We start from the raw sequence: 15,038 nt of genomic DNA on the forward strand, positions 1-15,038 counted from the left end.
TATGGACCAAAAACCATATCTCAGGAACTACTAATCTAATTAATTTTACAGCAAAATAAAAAAATATGTAAATGACGGATAATGAAATCTCGATTATCACTTTATCATGCGAGAGTATAACATGTTCGGTGACACCCGAACTTAGCCCTTTCTTACTTGTTTTCAATATAGTAATAATAATAAACCCGAGTTTTTTCGTTGAAAAGCGCAATACGCAAGGTTATGACGTCTGAATTTTAAGATGGGCATTGAATAGTTTTTACTGACTACTTTTTGAAAACGAAAGACCGGCAGCAGCTACTATTACATAGCATTATTGGATCGTTTGAAGAACGAAATCGCCGAAAAACATCCGCATTTGAAGAAAAAGCTGCTGCTTCACCAAAACAATACACCATGTACCAAGTGAAAGCACTAGCAAAAGCCCAGCTACTATTTCCTGATCACAGATCTGAAAAGAATGCTCGCTAGGAGAAACCATTCGTCGAATGAAGAGGTGAATGCTGAAACTTTGGCACATTTCGAAGCAAAGGCCAAATCGTTATAAAACAAGTAAAGAAGGTCTAAGTTCGGATGCATCCGAACATTCTATACTCTTGCAACTTGCAGGAATAAAAGAGGATCGGAATCCAAGCAATTTCATATATTTATAGATATACCATACTATACTTGGAGGATGGAAATATGTGCAGAAGTTCACGCAAGTGAGGAAAGTTCTCTGATTGTTATTCACCTTAGAGTGGCCAGATACGATTCTTTTACATATGGTTCAAGCAGCTCACGCCTTCTGATCTTAGAACATCCGTTTGCAGGCGGAAGTGACCATCCTAAGGGTTGTGCACTGGGTTTAGGACCCGCCACTTGTCAGCAAACAAACAGTCGTCGCACTAGCGACATGGCTCCCACGTCACTGTTGACGGTTTTTTTTTTTATAGTTCGAAAGTATCGAAAGCCGGAGTGCGGATCTTTAATCCGCTAAACCTAACCTACTCCCAGCTCAAGACTCTCCCACGGAACCACCGGCTAAGTATTACTTCGTGGGAGGGACAAGACATTTAAGTCTCCTCTATCGTGCGGACTGACGGACGCCTAATTTGTTCAAAAAGTCTCAGTTTTGTCATTATGGATGCTGACGCTTCGCTGACAGCTTTCCATTTATCGGTCGACTGACACATGAGTATCGTTAAATTATCGACTGTAAAACTACCACCGAGTGTGGTTTTTAGTTTTTCCCTTGAATTTGAAAATCTAGGACAATAAAATAGTACATGTTCAGAGTCTGCTATATGCTCTGTACACGTCGGGCAGTTCGGACTAATGTCATTGTGAATCTGAAAAGGTAGCTTCTGAAGCACCCATGTCCACTAAGTATTTGGGTCAGATGAAAGTCTAGGCCCCCATGTCATCTGTCTATCCACGAATGGATGTCCGGTATAAGTTGGTGGGTCCAACGCCCTTTGGATGAGGAATTCCACCGCTCCTGCCACATATTAATGCTCTTGTTCCTCTCCTCTGTCTTTTTTTTTTTAGGCGCTGATAGATGATATAAACGCTCGAGTTCATCTCCCTGGATGTCATTGGGCGGCATGCTGGCTAGTACTTCAGCAGCGTCGGTTGATATAGTCCGGAAAGCACTTATTACTCGAATTGCAGAAAGCCTATGCACTGCTATTATTTGTTTAGCATACGCTTTTATATCCATTGCCTGTAAAACTTTTGTTTTTTCCTCCGCCAGTTTCAGACTCACAGAAGAGAACCATTGGCGTAGACCATTTAAGCACTCATTACATTTATTTCTCAGGTCGGCTAATTGTTTGGCCACTGCTACCACCACGAGGTCGTCCGCATAAGCTACTAGTTTCACGTCTGCTGGTTGCTGTCTTCTTAGCACCTCGTCGTACATAAGGTTCCATAATATTGGGCCTAACACTGAGCCTTGGAGTATTCCACTCGAGATAGAGTAGCTCTTGGTGCCTTCGTCCGTGTCAAAAAGCAGCCTTCTGTTTTTAAAATAACTCGTTATTATGTTAATGAGGTATTCAGGGGCTCTTATTTCATCCAGGGCTTTGATTATGTCTGCCCATTTTGCGGAGTTGAACGCATTCTTGACAACCAGGGTAATCAGCGCGCAGTACTTTTTTGTGCCACCTTTCCATTTTTTGCCACTTACTGCACATTTCGCAGTATCGACGACTTCTCGTACTGCGTCAATAGTGGATCTCTGTTTTATAAAGCCGTATTGTCTCTCTGATAATCCGCCGGCTTTCTGGATTGCTAACTCCAAGCGGTTTCTTATTATATTCTCATATACTTTACCCATTGTGTCGAGCATACACAGAGGTCGGTACGATGAAGGTTCTTTTGTTTTGGGAGTAGAACCAAACGCTGTACTTTCCAAGAGTCGGGGAATACCTCTTCCTTTATACAAGCGTTATACATTTTAGCGAATACTCGAGGTTTTGAGCATATGGCTTCCTTCAGAGCTCTGTTTGGTATGCCATCCAATCCAGGCGCTTTGGTGTTTTTGATTTTCTTTGCTATTGCCAATAGATCGTCTTCCATGACTAACGACGGTGATCCTGCAGCTTCATTTCGTCGCTTGGCATATGAAATCCGGTGGTGTTTCGAGAATAATGTTTCGACGACTTTTCCCATAAAAGAGGCATCTTTAGGTTGCTGCTGCTTGTTTTTAAATCTCGACATACAGATTTTGTAAGCAGTACCTCACAGAGCTTCTCAAAACATGATTTCTTGCTTCGGGTAATTGCCGACTTCAGGAGCTTCTTGTGGCTTTTAAATTCTTCATTAAGGCGATTTTCGTTCGTTTCGCCCCGGCTACGCTGTAGACGCCGTCTAGGTGAGTGACAAAGTTTTCTGAGCGTGGAAATTTCCTCGTTCCACCGTTGACGGTCACAACTTTAAAGTTGTAAATAGTTTCGTCTATCTGGAACCAGTATTAACATAAACAACAATTTCAGCCACGAAATCCAACAAAGAATAACTCTTACCAACAGGTACTATTTCGGACTGAGTAGGCAATTGAGAAATAAAGTCTTTCCTCAACGGACAAAAAGCAAACTCTATAAGAGGCATAGACGAAGACGACATCTGATGAGTCGACGTCACGAGTTTACGAGAGAAAGGTTCTGTGGAAGATTAATGGTCCTTTGCGGATTGGCCACAGCAAATATCACAATCGATGGAACTATCCGTATGGATGATACGTATACAATATAATCATACACTGACATACTCGGCAAAAGTTAAAAAAAAACGAAATCGGTATATGTATAATATGGGAATTAGTTTAGTATCGACCGGATTTTATTTATTAACTATTATGATGCCTCATACAAAAAAAATTTTCTCAGGGTTTCATTAAGGTACCTCACATACGAGTACATTCACCAATCATATGAAGTAAAGTCAGCCAGATATTATATGTTTGTTATATGAAGTTTATTTCAAGTTTCGCTCAATTTTATTTATTTTAGACACAAAAATACACTGTTATGAAAAACCACCACACTCTGCAATTTTAATTTTAATACTCACATAATGCCCGATATGTGCAATATTAAGTCATCAAGTCATCCGGAAGTTCGAAAATCTTTGTATTAAGTATATGGGGGCTAAGAAAAGTATTTACCCCATTCAACCTATTTTTGACACACAAATATACTACTATCATGAAAGGATCTTCTCTGAATTTCCTATGTAAAGTATATATTGACCGATATTTTCGTCAATGGGCTTGAACATTTTTGGTTGTATTTGGCCACTTTTTCATAAGGTGGCATACGGAATTATAAGTGTAAAATTTTATCCCGTTAAATTAATTAATTCATGATTTGTGTACTGGAAAGGGAAAGAATGAAATGGAATTTAAAATTGTGCTATATGGGAAGTAGGCGTGGTTGTAGACCAATTTCAGGCTGTTAAATAGAAATTACAAGGGAATGCCACATCCCAAATTTAGTTGAAATTGGTCGGTCGAGTTCTGAGATATGTGATTTTACCAATCGCCCTATTTTTTCACCGGCTTTCATAAAACCCTCTCATAACACTCAGAGGATAAATTTACTGTCTCTGGCGAATTTAGTTATTGATTTATTACGCTTTTAGTAGTTTTGAACAATACCGTTATATGGGTTGCGAGCAGGGTTATCTTCCGATTTCTTTCATATTCAATTGTTTAGGAGAACTGTATATAAAAATTATTGGAGGGCAGGGCTCCAAAACATTTTTTCTGGTGGTATCTAATAAAATATCTAATGGTATTTTCTTAGAACTAAGTGTTACACATTTTAATTCACCTGAAATGACTCACTTAAAAAACTTTATTTAGCATTCTTTCTTTTGTCAATTTTAGCGTCAATGTTGAGTCCTACCGGCAAAAGATTCGCGATGAAATGGAACTTTTTGAGTCCGAATCAAAAACTCTTTAAAGTAAGACCCTTTATAAAATAAGCAATCGTTTAGTAGCTACTTGAGCGCAGGGCAAAGGCAGTGCTCATATTATTGTTTTGAGTAAACAACATTGATAGCCAAATAAAGTAAAGACGCTGTGTACCATCATAGTAAACAATCATTTAAGCACTAACAAGCTATGACTAGCGCTCGTTGCCCACAGAATTCGTTCAACACAACAACACAAAGAGTCATTGCATTCGCCAATTTTATTTTCTTTCACACTGCAGACTTCGTTTCATACTTCTTTGTTTTCTGAATGTGGGAGTTTGCCTTACTATAGCTAACGAGTTTTGGTTGCCTAGGTCAGTCAAGTAATGCTCAAAGTGTGCCTGCACAGTTAACTTTGAGAAGTTAAAGGTGATGTTGTTGAAGAGGTACATAACAAAAGCTTAGCACACTCGTCGGTAAACACACCTGCTGTTCACGATTTACAACCACAAAACAAACAAAGACACTTTCACTATTTAATGATGATTACCGAATTATGGTAAGTTGAATAATTTTCGCTACTGCATATCTTGACAGGCAGCAGCAATGCCAATAAAACAAATAATGAAGGGCAAAGTTCAGATGGAGCCTAATATTTAAAACTCTTATAAATGCATATCTATACCATTTATAACTAAAATAGCATTTTAGGAATAAAATTGAGAGTGGAATTTCTCCATTGGAGAGAGGCATTGCCTTTTTCCTTAAGTTATTAAGGCTGTATAACATTCATAACATTCGTTCGCTTTTTGGACAGATGTGAAATGCTCCAGATTCAAAGCAGATCATGAGCATTCTTTCTGTTAAAGTAATGAAGAAGAACTCCCCGCAAAAACACGTTTTCAATCACAAAGGGTAAAACTTGTCAAAATAAAATTATTCACCAAATTTGGATGACCCTGGGAAAGTAGTTCCTGAGATATGAGACTTCTAAAGGTGGGAGGAACCACGCTCGAGGTTGTTCCATTTTTACTTTTTCGTATCATAATTTTCAGTTTAGTTACAGAATTTTATAGATTTTCGATTAATGACGTTTCGGGGGCATGGCAGAGATTCAATTTCGCCCAATATCTCCCCTCATTACCAAGAAATATGTGTGCCAAGTTGCTTCAACTATCTCAATTTTGTCCAAGTTAACACTCGCTCTGAACTCAGTTCACCTCATCTTCCTAATCATTTATACATTGTACATATCTCAATTCATATCTATATTGATTTGTCTTAGGTGCTACAAAAAACCGTTAAGGGGGCAAAACTGAAATAGTCTGTAGCAACATGTTGCGCGTGTGTAAAAAGTGTGATCCTCAATTTAAATGAAACAATTTGGTTTTAGCTCTAACAAATACTTCTTTATATAAGTCAATTATTTATTTTGGCTGTTCAGTTTTCACATTTCGTCAAATTCAAACAATCTGTCATTAATAATTGCGCAGCCACAACCGTTGAAATGACGAACTTTCACCGCATCCACAGCTTGCTTTGAATCCTTTTAATTACGTTTGTGTAGCTATGTGGGTGCCGCATGCCGCTTACTGTAAACATCAACCATCAAAAGCATACATCATGCGCCACAAAATTGTTGTTGTGAGGGAATTCAATTTGAAATTGAGAGATGCATGCCACAGCGGTGGCGGTGGCAAACAGGTCATTCAACCAAAATGATAAGCAACAAGCGTTTAAAATTCAAGGTGGAATGTAAAAATCTGAGGTATTTTCCCAACGTACATATGCCGCGCCAGCCGGGAAATTGCAAATTTATACTGTGACCGCAGTAAAGTCAGCTGCAAAGCCGAGATGAGAGTTGTGTGCAGACATGTTTCCTCAGGCATACACGTCTAACCTCTCTTATTTGTTATGGCGCAGATTGGGTTGAAACCTCGTTGGTTGCTTTGCATTTGACAAATTAGTTTCCCCATTTACGTGACCAAAAATAACAGACTTGCAACTACAGCAGCGAGAATAATAACAATAACGCTAAAGCACACGCAAATTAAGCTTTAAAGTCATATGGGGAAAACACGAAATTAATGACAACCGCTCATCTATGTACGTGCACACTGCCATACAAATTAAGACGCGTGATTGCTAAGCTCGTCGCTTCCACACAGCTTCGTGTGCTAAGTATGTAATTTTAACTTTGTAGTTTCACAGTTCGTGCCTACAACCTTGTCAAATTCATGTTGCATGTCAAGCAGGACCACTTTGATGTCTGACTGTAGAGACACAGCTTGATAGCACCTCCTCTGTCTGGGCAATGCCGGCTGAATCAAAAATCAATTAGTGCTCGTGCGGATAATGAGCACCGAACATTCCATTTCACTTTCTTATATTTTGGAATTTCGTTACTGTCATATAATATATTTGCTTGAGAATGAAAAATAATTTACCACATACCCAATGCTGATTGCTATACGAGTACAGTTATAAAATATTATATCTCTATTAAATTGAACAGGGTGTAATCCTACGAAAATAATTATGGGAATTCCTTCACAAATGTATCAAGCACTTTTTGACTAAAAGTTGTATACTTAAGGAACAGTGTTTAATAGTTTGTTGACAGCTGTTTCTAAGACCTAACAGAAATAGAGGCAGATATGTATTAATATAATCGATGTGATAAAAAAAAAAGATAAATAAATAAAACTCGGGCCAACCATGGTGATCCCAGATGTATTAAACTTAAGGGCTAAAATTGTAAAGTAGGCCTGGTTTCAATCGATTCAAAAATAATTCAACTCTATAATGTAATGGTTTTTATTCTCTTGTAGAGATGAGCGATATTGCGATTTTTCGATATCTGTGATTTCAGTGATTGCTATTTTTAAATCACTGTGATTTTATATTGCTATTGCGATCGCAACTAAGTCGACGTTCAAACGGAGACCTTTTGTTGTTGTTGTTGTAGCGGCAGATTCTGCCGATTTGACAGTGTTTTGCCGAATAACAGTCCAGGTCCCTTCCAGTTACGTAGACCCGACTGTCGTAGGAACGACGGAACCTTTTGTCGTTATTGGCGGCAAATCAAGTTTTTCGCCTTTCTTTTCACTACATTTTCGCAAATGTTGGAGTGGTTTGGCTACCTGAAACTTAGAGCTTATTGCATAGTTCATTTGTATATTGGTATGATCCGCTTTTAATATTTTCAAAGAAAAACTAATGACGGGAATTCCATAATCCATCAGAATGTTTTGAATACCCGCCAATAATATTTTCAAGACCAAATTAATAACGGGGGTTTCCTAATCTTTGGGAAAATATTAAAACCCCGTTCTTGTTTTAAATTAAATAATATTCGGTTAAACGAAATAATTATAAGAGCATCTTAATTTAAGAATAAATAAATATAAAACAGTAAAAGTAACTCCATTTTTATTAAAATTCATATAATTTATTACTAAGTGTTATTAAAAACTTAATTTAAATATTTATGAATATTGCAACCATGAAAAGAGTTTCAATTTGTACTCTAAGCTAATTTTTTAAATTCATTACAAAAGCTTTCAAATTTGGTTTTAACAATACGTAAAATTAAAAATTTCATCTACTACTTCAAACATCTGCCATACTTCCCTTCTTTCCTTGATAAATTTCCTGCCATTATTAAAAATTATAAGAACGTTGTACTCAAAACTTCAAGCCGCTATGACGAAAAATAGCATATACGTACATATACAATACCCTGAAGAAAGCTGCTACTTTTCTGCTATTTGCTATTGTGATCGCATGTACTGTACTATTAAAAAATCACAGTTTAACACATTTATTGTGAACTGCTATCGCAATCGCAATTCACAGGTTCTAACTGCTATCGCAATCGCAGTTCATAGAAGCGAATTGCTATTTATACAATGTGATCGCAGTTGCGATTTGCGATTTTTCAATCACAGTGAAAAAATCACCGGTAGTGAAATATCGCTCATCACTATTCTCTTGCAACATGTTACTGCTTCTTCTTTACTGGCGTAGACACCGCTTACGCGATTATAGCCAAGTCAACAACAGCGCACCAGTCGTTTCTTCTCTTCGCTACGTGGCGCCAATTGGATATTCCAAACGAGGCCAGGTCCTTCTCCACTTGGTCCTTCCACCGGAGTGGAGGTCTTCCTCTTCCTCTGCTTCCCGCCGCGGGTACTGCTTCGAATACTTTCAGAGCGGGAGTGTTTTCATCCATCCGGACAACATGACCTAGCCAGCGTAGCCGCTGTCTTTTAATTCGCTGAACTATGTCAATGTCGTCGTATATCTCGTACAGCTCATCGTTCCATCGAATGCGATATTCACCGTGGCCAACGCGCAAAGGACCATAAATCTTTCGCAGAACTTTTCTCTCGAAAACTCGCGACGTCGACTCATCGGTTGTTGTCATCGTCCAAGCCTCTGCACCATATAGCAGGACGGGAATTATGAGCGACTTATAGAGTTTGGTTTTTGTTCGTCGAAAGAGGACTTTACTTTTCAATAGCCTACTCAGTCCGAAGTAGCACCTGTTGGCAAGAGTAATCCTGGGTTGGTTTCCCAGGCTGACATTGTTGGTGGTGTTTACGCTGGTTCCAAGATAGACGAAATTATCTACAACTTCAAAGTTATGACTGTCAACAGTGACGTGAGAGCCAAGTCGCGAGTGCGACGACTGTTTGTTTGATGACAGGAGATATTTCGACTTGCCCTCGTTCACTGCCAGACCCATTTGCGTTGCTTCCTTGTTCAGTCTGGAGAAAGCAGAACTAACGGCACGGGTGTTGAGACCGATGATGAAAGATTGTACCTGCTCGATTCAGTTCTGCAGCTCTAATAATTTTCTCCAGCAGCAGATTGAAAAAGTCGCACGATAGGGAGTAGCCTTGTCTGAAACCTCGTTTGGTATCGAACGGCTCGGAGAGGTCCTTCCCGATCCTGACGGAGTTTTTCGTGTTGCTCAACGTCAGTTTACACAGCCGTATTAGTTTTGTGGGGATACCAAATTCAGACATCGCGGCATAAAGGCAGCTTCTTTTCGTGCTGTCGAAAGCAGCTTTGAAATCGACGAATAGGTGGTGAGTGTCGATTCTCCTTTCACGGGTCTTTTCCAAGATTTGGCGCATGGTGAATATCTGATCGGTTGTTGATTTACCAGATCTGAAGCCACACTGATAAGGTCCAATCAGTTTGTTGACGATGGGCTTTAATGTTTCACACAATACGCTCGATAGAACCTTTTACGCGATGTTGAGGAGGCTTATCCCACGGTAGTTGGCGCAGATTGTGGGGTCTCCTTTTTTATGGATTGGGCATAGCACACTTAAATTCTAATCGATTGGGGAATCGGGTTCGCCTTCTCCTGGTGTTATGTGTTCACTGCCATTCAGCAGGCTGGAGAAGTGTTCCCTCCATAATCTAAGTATGCTCTGGGCATCGGTGGCTAGATTTGGGGGTTCTACAGGAGTATGCTCCGGTCTTGAAACCTTCTGTAAGTCGCCGCATTTTTTCGTAGAATTTTCGAGCATTACCCCTGTCGGCCAGTTTATCAAGCCGTTCGTGCTCACGCATTTCGGCCTCTTTCTTCTCTGTCTCCAAATGCGTCTCGCACGTGTTGTGGTCGATCGTAACGTTGCGAGGTAGGCAGCCTGTTTTCTCTCCGCTGCGACACGGCACTCCTCGTCGTACCAGCTGTTCTTTTTCACTTTCCAAAAACCAATGGTTTCGGTTGCAGCTGTACGTAAGGCGTTTGAAATGCCGTCCCACAGTTCCCTTATACCGAGTTGTTGTCTTTCGGCTGTCTGTTGTGATTGCAGCTTCTCGACGTCGAACCTTCCTTGTGTTTGTTGGCGTGCGTTTTTTGCTGCACAGAGGCGGGTGCGAATTTTGGCTGTAACATTATAGTGGTCCGAGTCGATGTTAGGACCTCGGAGCGCACGCACATCTAAAACACTGGAGACGTGTCTTCCGTCTATCACAACATGATCGATCTGGTTGGTAGTTTTTCGATCCGGAGACAGCCAGGTAGCTTGATGAATCTTCTTATGCTGGAATCTAGTACTACAGATAACCATATTTCGGGCCCCGGCGAAGTCGATCATCCTCAACCCATTTGGGGATGTTTCCTCGTGGAGGCTGAATTTACCGACCGTAGTGCCAAAGATACCTTCTTTGCCCACCCTGGCGTTGAAGTCGCCAAGCACGATTTTGACATCGTGGCGGGGGCAGCTCTCATAAGCGAGCTCCAAGCGCTCATAAAAGTCATCTTTGGCCACATCGTCCTTCTCTTCCGTCGGGGCGTGGGCGCAAATCAGCGATATGTTGAAGAACCTCGCTTTGATGCGGATTGTGGCTAGACGTTCATTCTCCGGAGTGAATGATAGTACTCGACGACTGAGTCTCTCTCCCACCACGAATCCAACACCAAACTTGCGCTCCTTTATATGGCCACTGTAGTAAATGTCACAAGGACCTACTCGTTTCTGTCCTTGTCCCGTCCATCGCATTTCTTGGACGGCGGTGATGTCAGTCTTTATCTTTACGAGGACATCTACCAGCTGGGCAGCGGCACCTTCCCAAATAAGGGACCGGACATTCCAGGTGCATGCCCTCAAATCATAGTCCTTATTTCGTTTGCCATGGTCGTCATCAAAAGGTGGTCTCTCATCGGAGGCTGTTTGTTGTTTTTCATTGGGGGTGTTTTTTACGTGGCGGGTCCCAAACCCAGCGCACAACCCTATGCAGGGAATGTTTCGCCTTCTCACTTTAGCTCGCCTTCAAACGGATGTTCTTAGGCTACCCAGAGGATACTTGGTCAAAGACCGGAAGTCGTGAGCTGCTTGAGTCATATGTAAAAGAATCGTTTCTGGCCACTCCCAAGTGAATGGCGATCAGAGAACTTTCCTCACTTGCGTGAACTTCTACACATGACTCCATCCTCCACTACACATGACTCCATCCTCCGAGAGTATTATAATTTTGTTCACCTAAAACTTAACGAGATAGATAGGGGTTATAAAAGAAAAGTTGAACTGTCTATCTGTCCGTCCGTCCATCGCTCAGTGCAAGCTGTAACTTGAGTAAGAATTCAGATGTCTTGATGAAACATCCTTAGTACAAGAGATATTTCGAGTTCGTAGATGGACATAATTGGACCACTGCCACGCCCACAAATCGTCATTAACCGAAAACATATGAAGTGCCTTAACTAAGCACCTAATTAAGATATAAAACTGTAATTTGGCACAGGGGATCGCAGTAGAAAGGGATTCAAGATAACCCCGCTCACTCCCCATAAACTACTAAAGGCGCAATAAATCAATAACTAATTGCACCAGAAACATTAAATTTTTCCTTCAAGATGGTATGAGAAAGCTTTGTAGGAGCCGATGTGAAAATTTGGAAGATAGGCGTGGCACCGCCCACTCTTTGGTGAAATCCCATATCTCGGGACACGACCCATCGATTTCGACAAAATTATTGTACGTAGCATTCTTATTCTATTTTTATGTCACAATGAGCAAATGGACGAAATCGAATACACCTACTTTTCATATAGAACAATTTTAAATTCCACTTGATTCTTTCACTTTCCAGTACACAAATCAAGCAATAATTAGTGTAACGATATAAAACTTTGCACGAATAATGGCCTTAGTGCACGCAATCAGTTAAAATTGTTCAAATTCAACCAAAAATTTTCAAGCCCCTTAATAGCTTGTGGAATTGGGAAAGATAGATAAAATCGGGTCGATACTACTCCGACTCCCATTAATATTACATATTTGATTAACAAACCTAATACCATGTTCAGGACCGGCCGACTCTTAATCACACATTTTCGGCTGTTGAGTAGTTTATCCCACTAATCTTATAAATTTATCAAGATTTCGCCATACAAAAATAACAGTTCAAAACCCTTCATCCAAGTGATTTGAAACTGATCCACTCTAAATCACTCGGTGCGACTCTGATGTTGCACCATCTACTTGTCAGAATTGGAAATCTATTACATTATCACAGCTTATTTAGACACTGCAACAAGAAAAAAATGTAATTAAACGCAATCAATTTGAATTCACCTCAAAATCGACTCTTTATACCAAAATACTATAGAACAATGTTTTCTTTTAATAAATATTACGCGATGTGCATGGGTTACATATATGATTAGAGTATATTTATACATAAAATTGCTTGTATCTCGATCCTCTGGTGGATGTTTTACACCTTAAAGTATTTCCCTAACATTGATTCTAGCAATTTCCGGTTGACTTAAACCGAATATTTCAAGCAATATACATTAGCCACATTGTAATTTAGTACCAAAACTATTGAAATCCGTCATTAGTACTAACACCGAGTGTTAGTTATTTTAATAAATATGTGATTAAATATTTTCCAGCACGTACTTTGTTCAATACAATATATAAATGAAATCGGCTTAGATTATTCATTGGACTAAATATATCCAATATAGTGATTCTCGGTCTATTGCCATATTTTCTGGCACACAATGTGGTGTATCGTATAAAAATGAATGAAAGTGGTCCAGAACTCGATCTAACCCACATTTACCTAATTTTCCCCACCATTATCTTTTTTCCTGCCAAATAACTATAGAAAGTGACATTTAAAAGACATTTAGTAAACAGCATAGGAATAATGTGGTATAATGCTGAAAAATTTAGAAAACAATCCTTATATTCCACTAACACCCATTCAACGAATATAATTATTTCAGTACTAAATTTTGTCTTTTTTGTGGATATCGTATACTTCGGTATTCCTCCAAGATATTTTAATATAAATCAATTATGCTATTTTATTTGGTTGTATCAATGCGTATCGCACAGCACTAATATTATGAATATAGTAATTTGCTTTGACTAGTCTAGAATTAACTGAGTCCATAGGCCACAGCAGAAGTTAAGGGATCGTCTCAGTGTGACCCTGATTACTGATTTTCGCAATTTTTTTTAATGTTGAAATTAACTAATCGGTTCGGTTTTTTCAATAAATACATTCATGACAAACACAAAATTATTTTTTTATGTTTATTTATTGGGGGTATAATAGTTAAATAAATTGTTGAAATGACACGTAAAAAAAGGGTCCTGTACGATATCCACGATTGCAGCTGCAATTTTGATTTAAAACAATAATTTCAAAAACATTATTAATTTGTAGGCAAATCGCTATAGCGCTATAGATGCGTTTTTTATCGAAATTTGGCAAAATGGCGGTGGTTTGAAAACAATCATGGAATTTGAATATTTTTTTGTATAAAGATTTCGAAAAAATGGAAGCGCGATAGAAAATGACGTTAGAAATGTTCTCCCCAAATTAGAAATAGATATCTTCAAAACTCTTCCTTTGAGAGTTGAAACCGTTTTGAAAAACACCATTCTAAGAAAAAACGCGTTAAAAGTCGCTCCATTCTCCGCTTTGTTCTCGTTCTGCAAGAAACGCTTTAGTGAATGTAATAATTTGAGTCTCGATTTCTAAATTTGAGAGAATGTTCATTACAGTTTATACTATCCGATAAACAACAAAAAATAGATTTTTCGAAAGTATTCCCAATGCGACGATCCCTTAATAAGATTGATATTTATTCACGATTTCATCGAATAACGAGTATTTAATTCATTTGCAACCTGTTGCCAGAATATAACAGTTTTGTTCCCTTCAAACAAATAGATAGACAAAGGGTGATAAACACATATACATATATAAATTTCAAAATGATCACTCCTTGGCACTCTGAATTGAAGCTGGAATAATAATAAGAAACAAATCGGAACATTGCACATAAAAGCATTTTTCTTCAAAAACCGGACACACGTGAGAATTACAAAATCCAGCGATGCTACTCAAAATTGATTTTTTTAGTACCTAAGTAACCGTACTACAATAAACCGATTAAATTATTGTACCTTCAGCCCGCTATATTGCCACACAACTAGTCGGAACCTAGACTTCGTTCAGTACGCACGTCCTTATTCACGATACTCTCTATCGTTCTCGAAATTGCAAGTAGTTTTTTGTGTTGCGTGAAGCGAATTCTGGAAAATATGTTTAATGGATTTTGGACAACATGGTATATATTTAATATTATTAATATAAAGATTAATTTGGTTAATGTATTATTTTGTTTTTCTCGGGAAAACAATGAATCATCAAAAAAAACTAATTTTTTTTTTTTTTTAATTTTTTAGAAATTAGTGTTTTTATTATAGTGCCGGGAGAGGTCGAGCTATAAATGATTTGTTTTACTAAACTACAAGGTTTCTACTTAACATATCGGTTTAAACATTTTCCCCATCTTTGTTTTTTTTTAATTAAATATTGAAATCCTGCTTATTCTAGACGGGTGGTATATAGATGGTAAAAGGGGGCTCTATCGGAGCTGGTGTGAAAATTTGACAATGGGCGTGGCACCACCCACTTTTTGGTGAAATCCCATATCTCGGGACGCGAAAAAATTTAGTATGTAATATTCTTCTGCAATCACAACTACTTCCCATGTAACACAAATTAAAATTCCTTTTAATTCTTTCATTTTCAGTACACAAATTAAGAAGTAATTGATAAAACGAAATAAAACTTTGTGGTAATTC

This window comes from Bactrocera dorsalis, chromosome 2 (assembly GCF_023373825.1).
Source record: "Bactrocera dorsalis isolate Fly_Bdor chromosome 2, ASM2337382v1, whole genome shotgun sequence".
Lineage (NCBI taxonomy): Eukaryota > Metazoa > Arthropoda > Insecta > Diptera > Tephritidae > Bactrocera > Bactrocera dorsalis.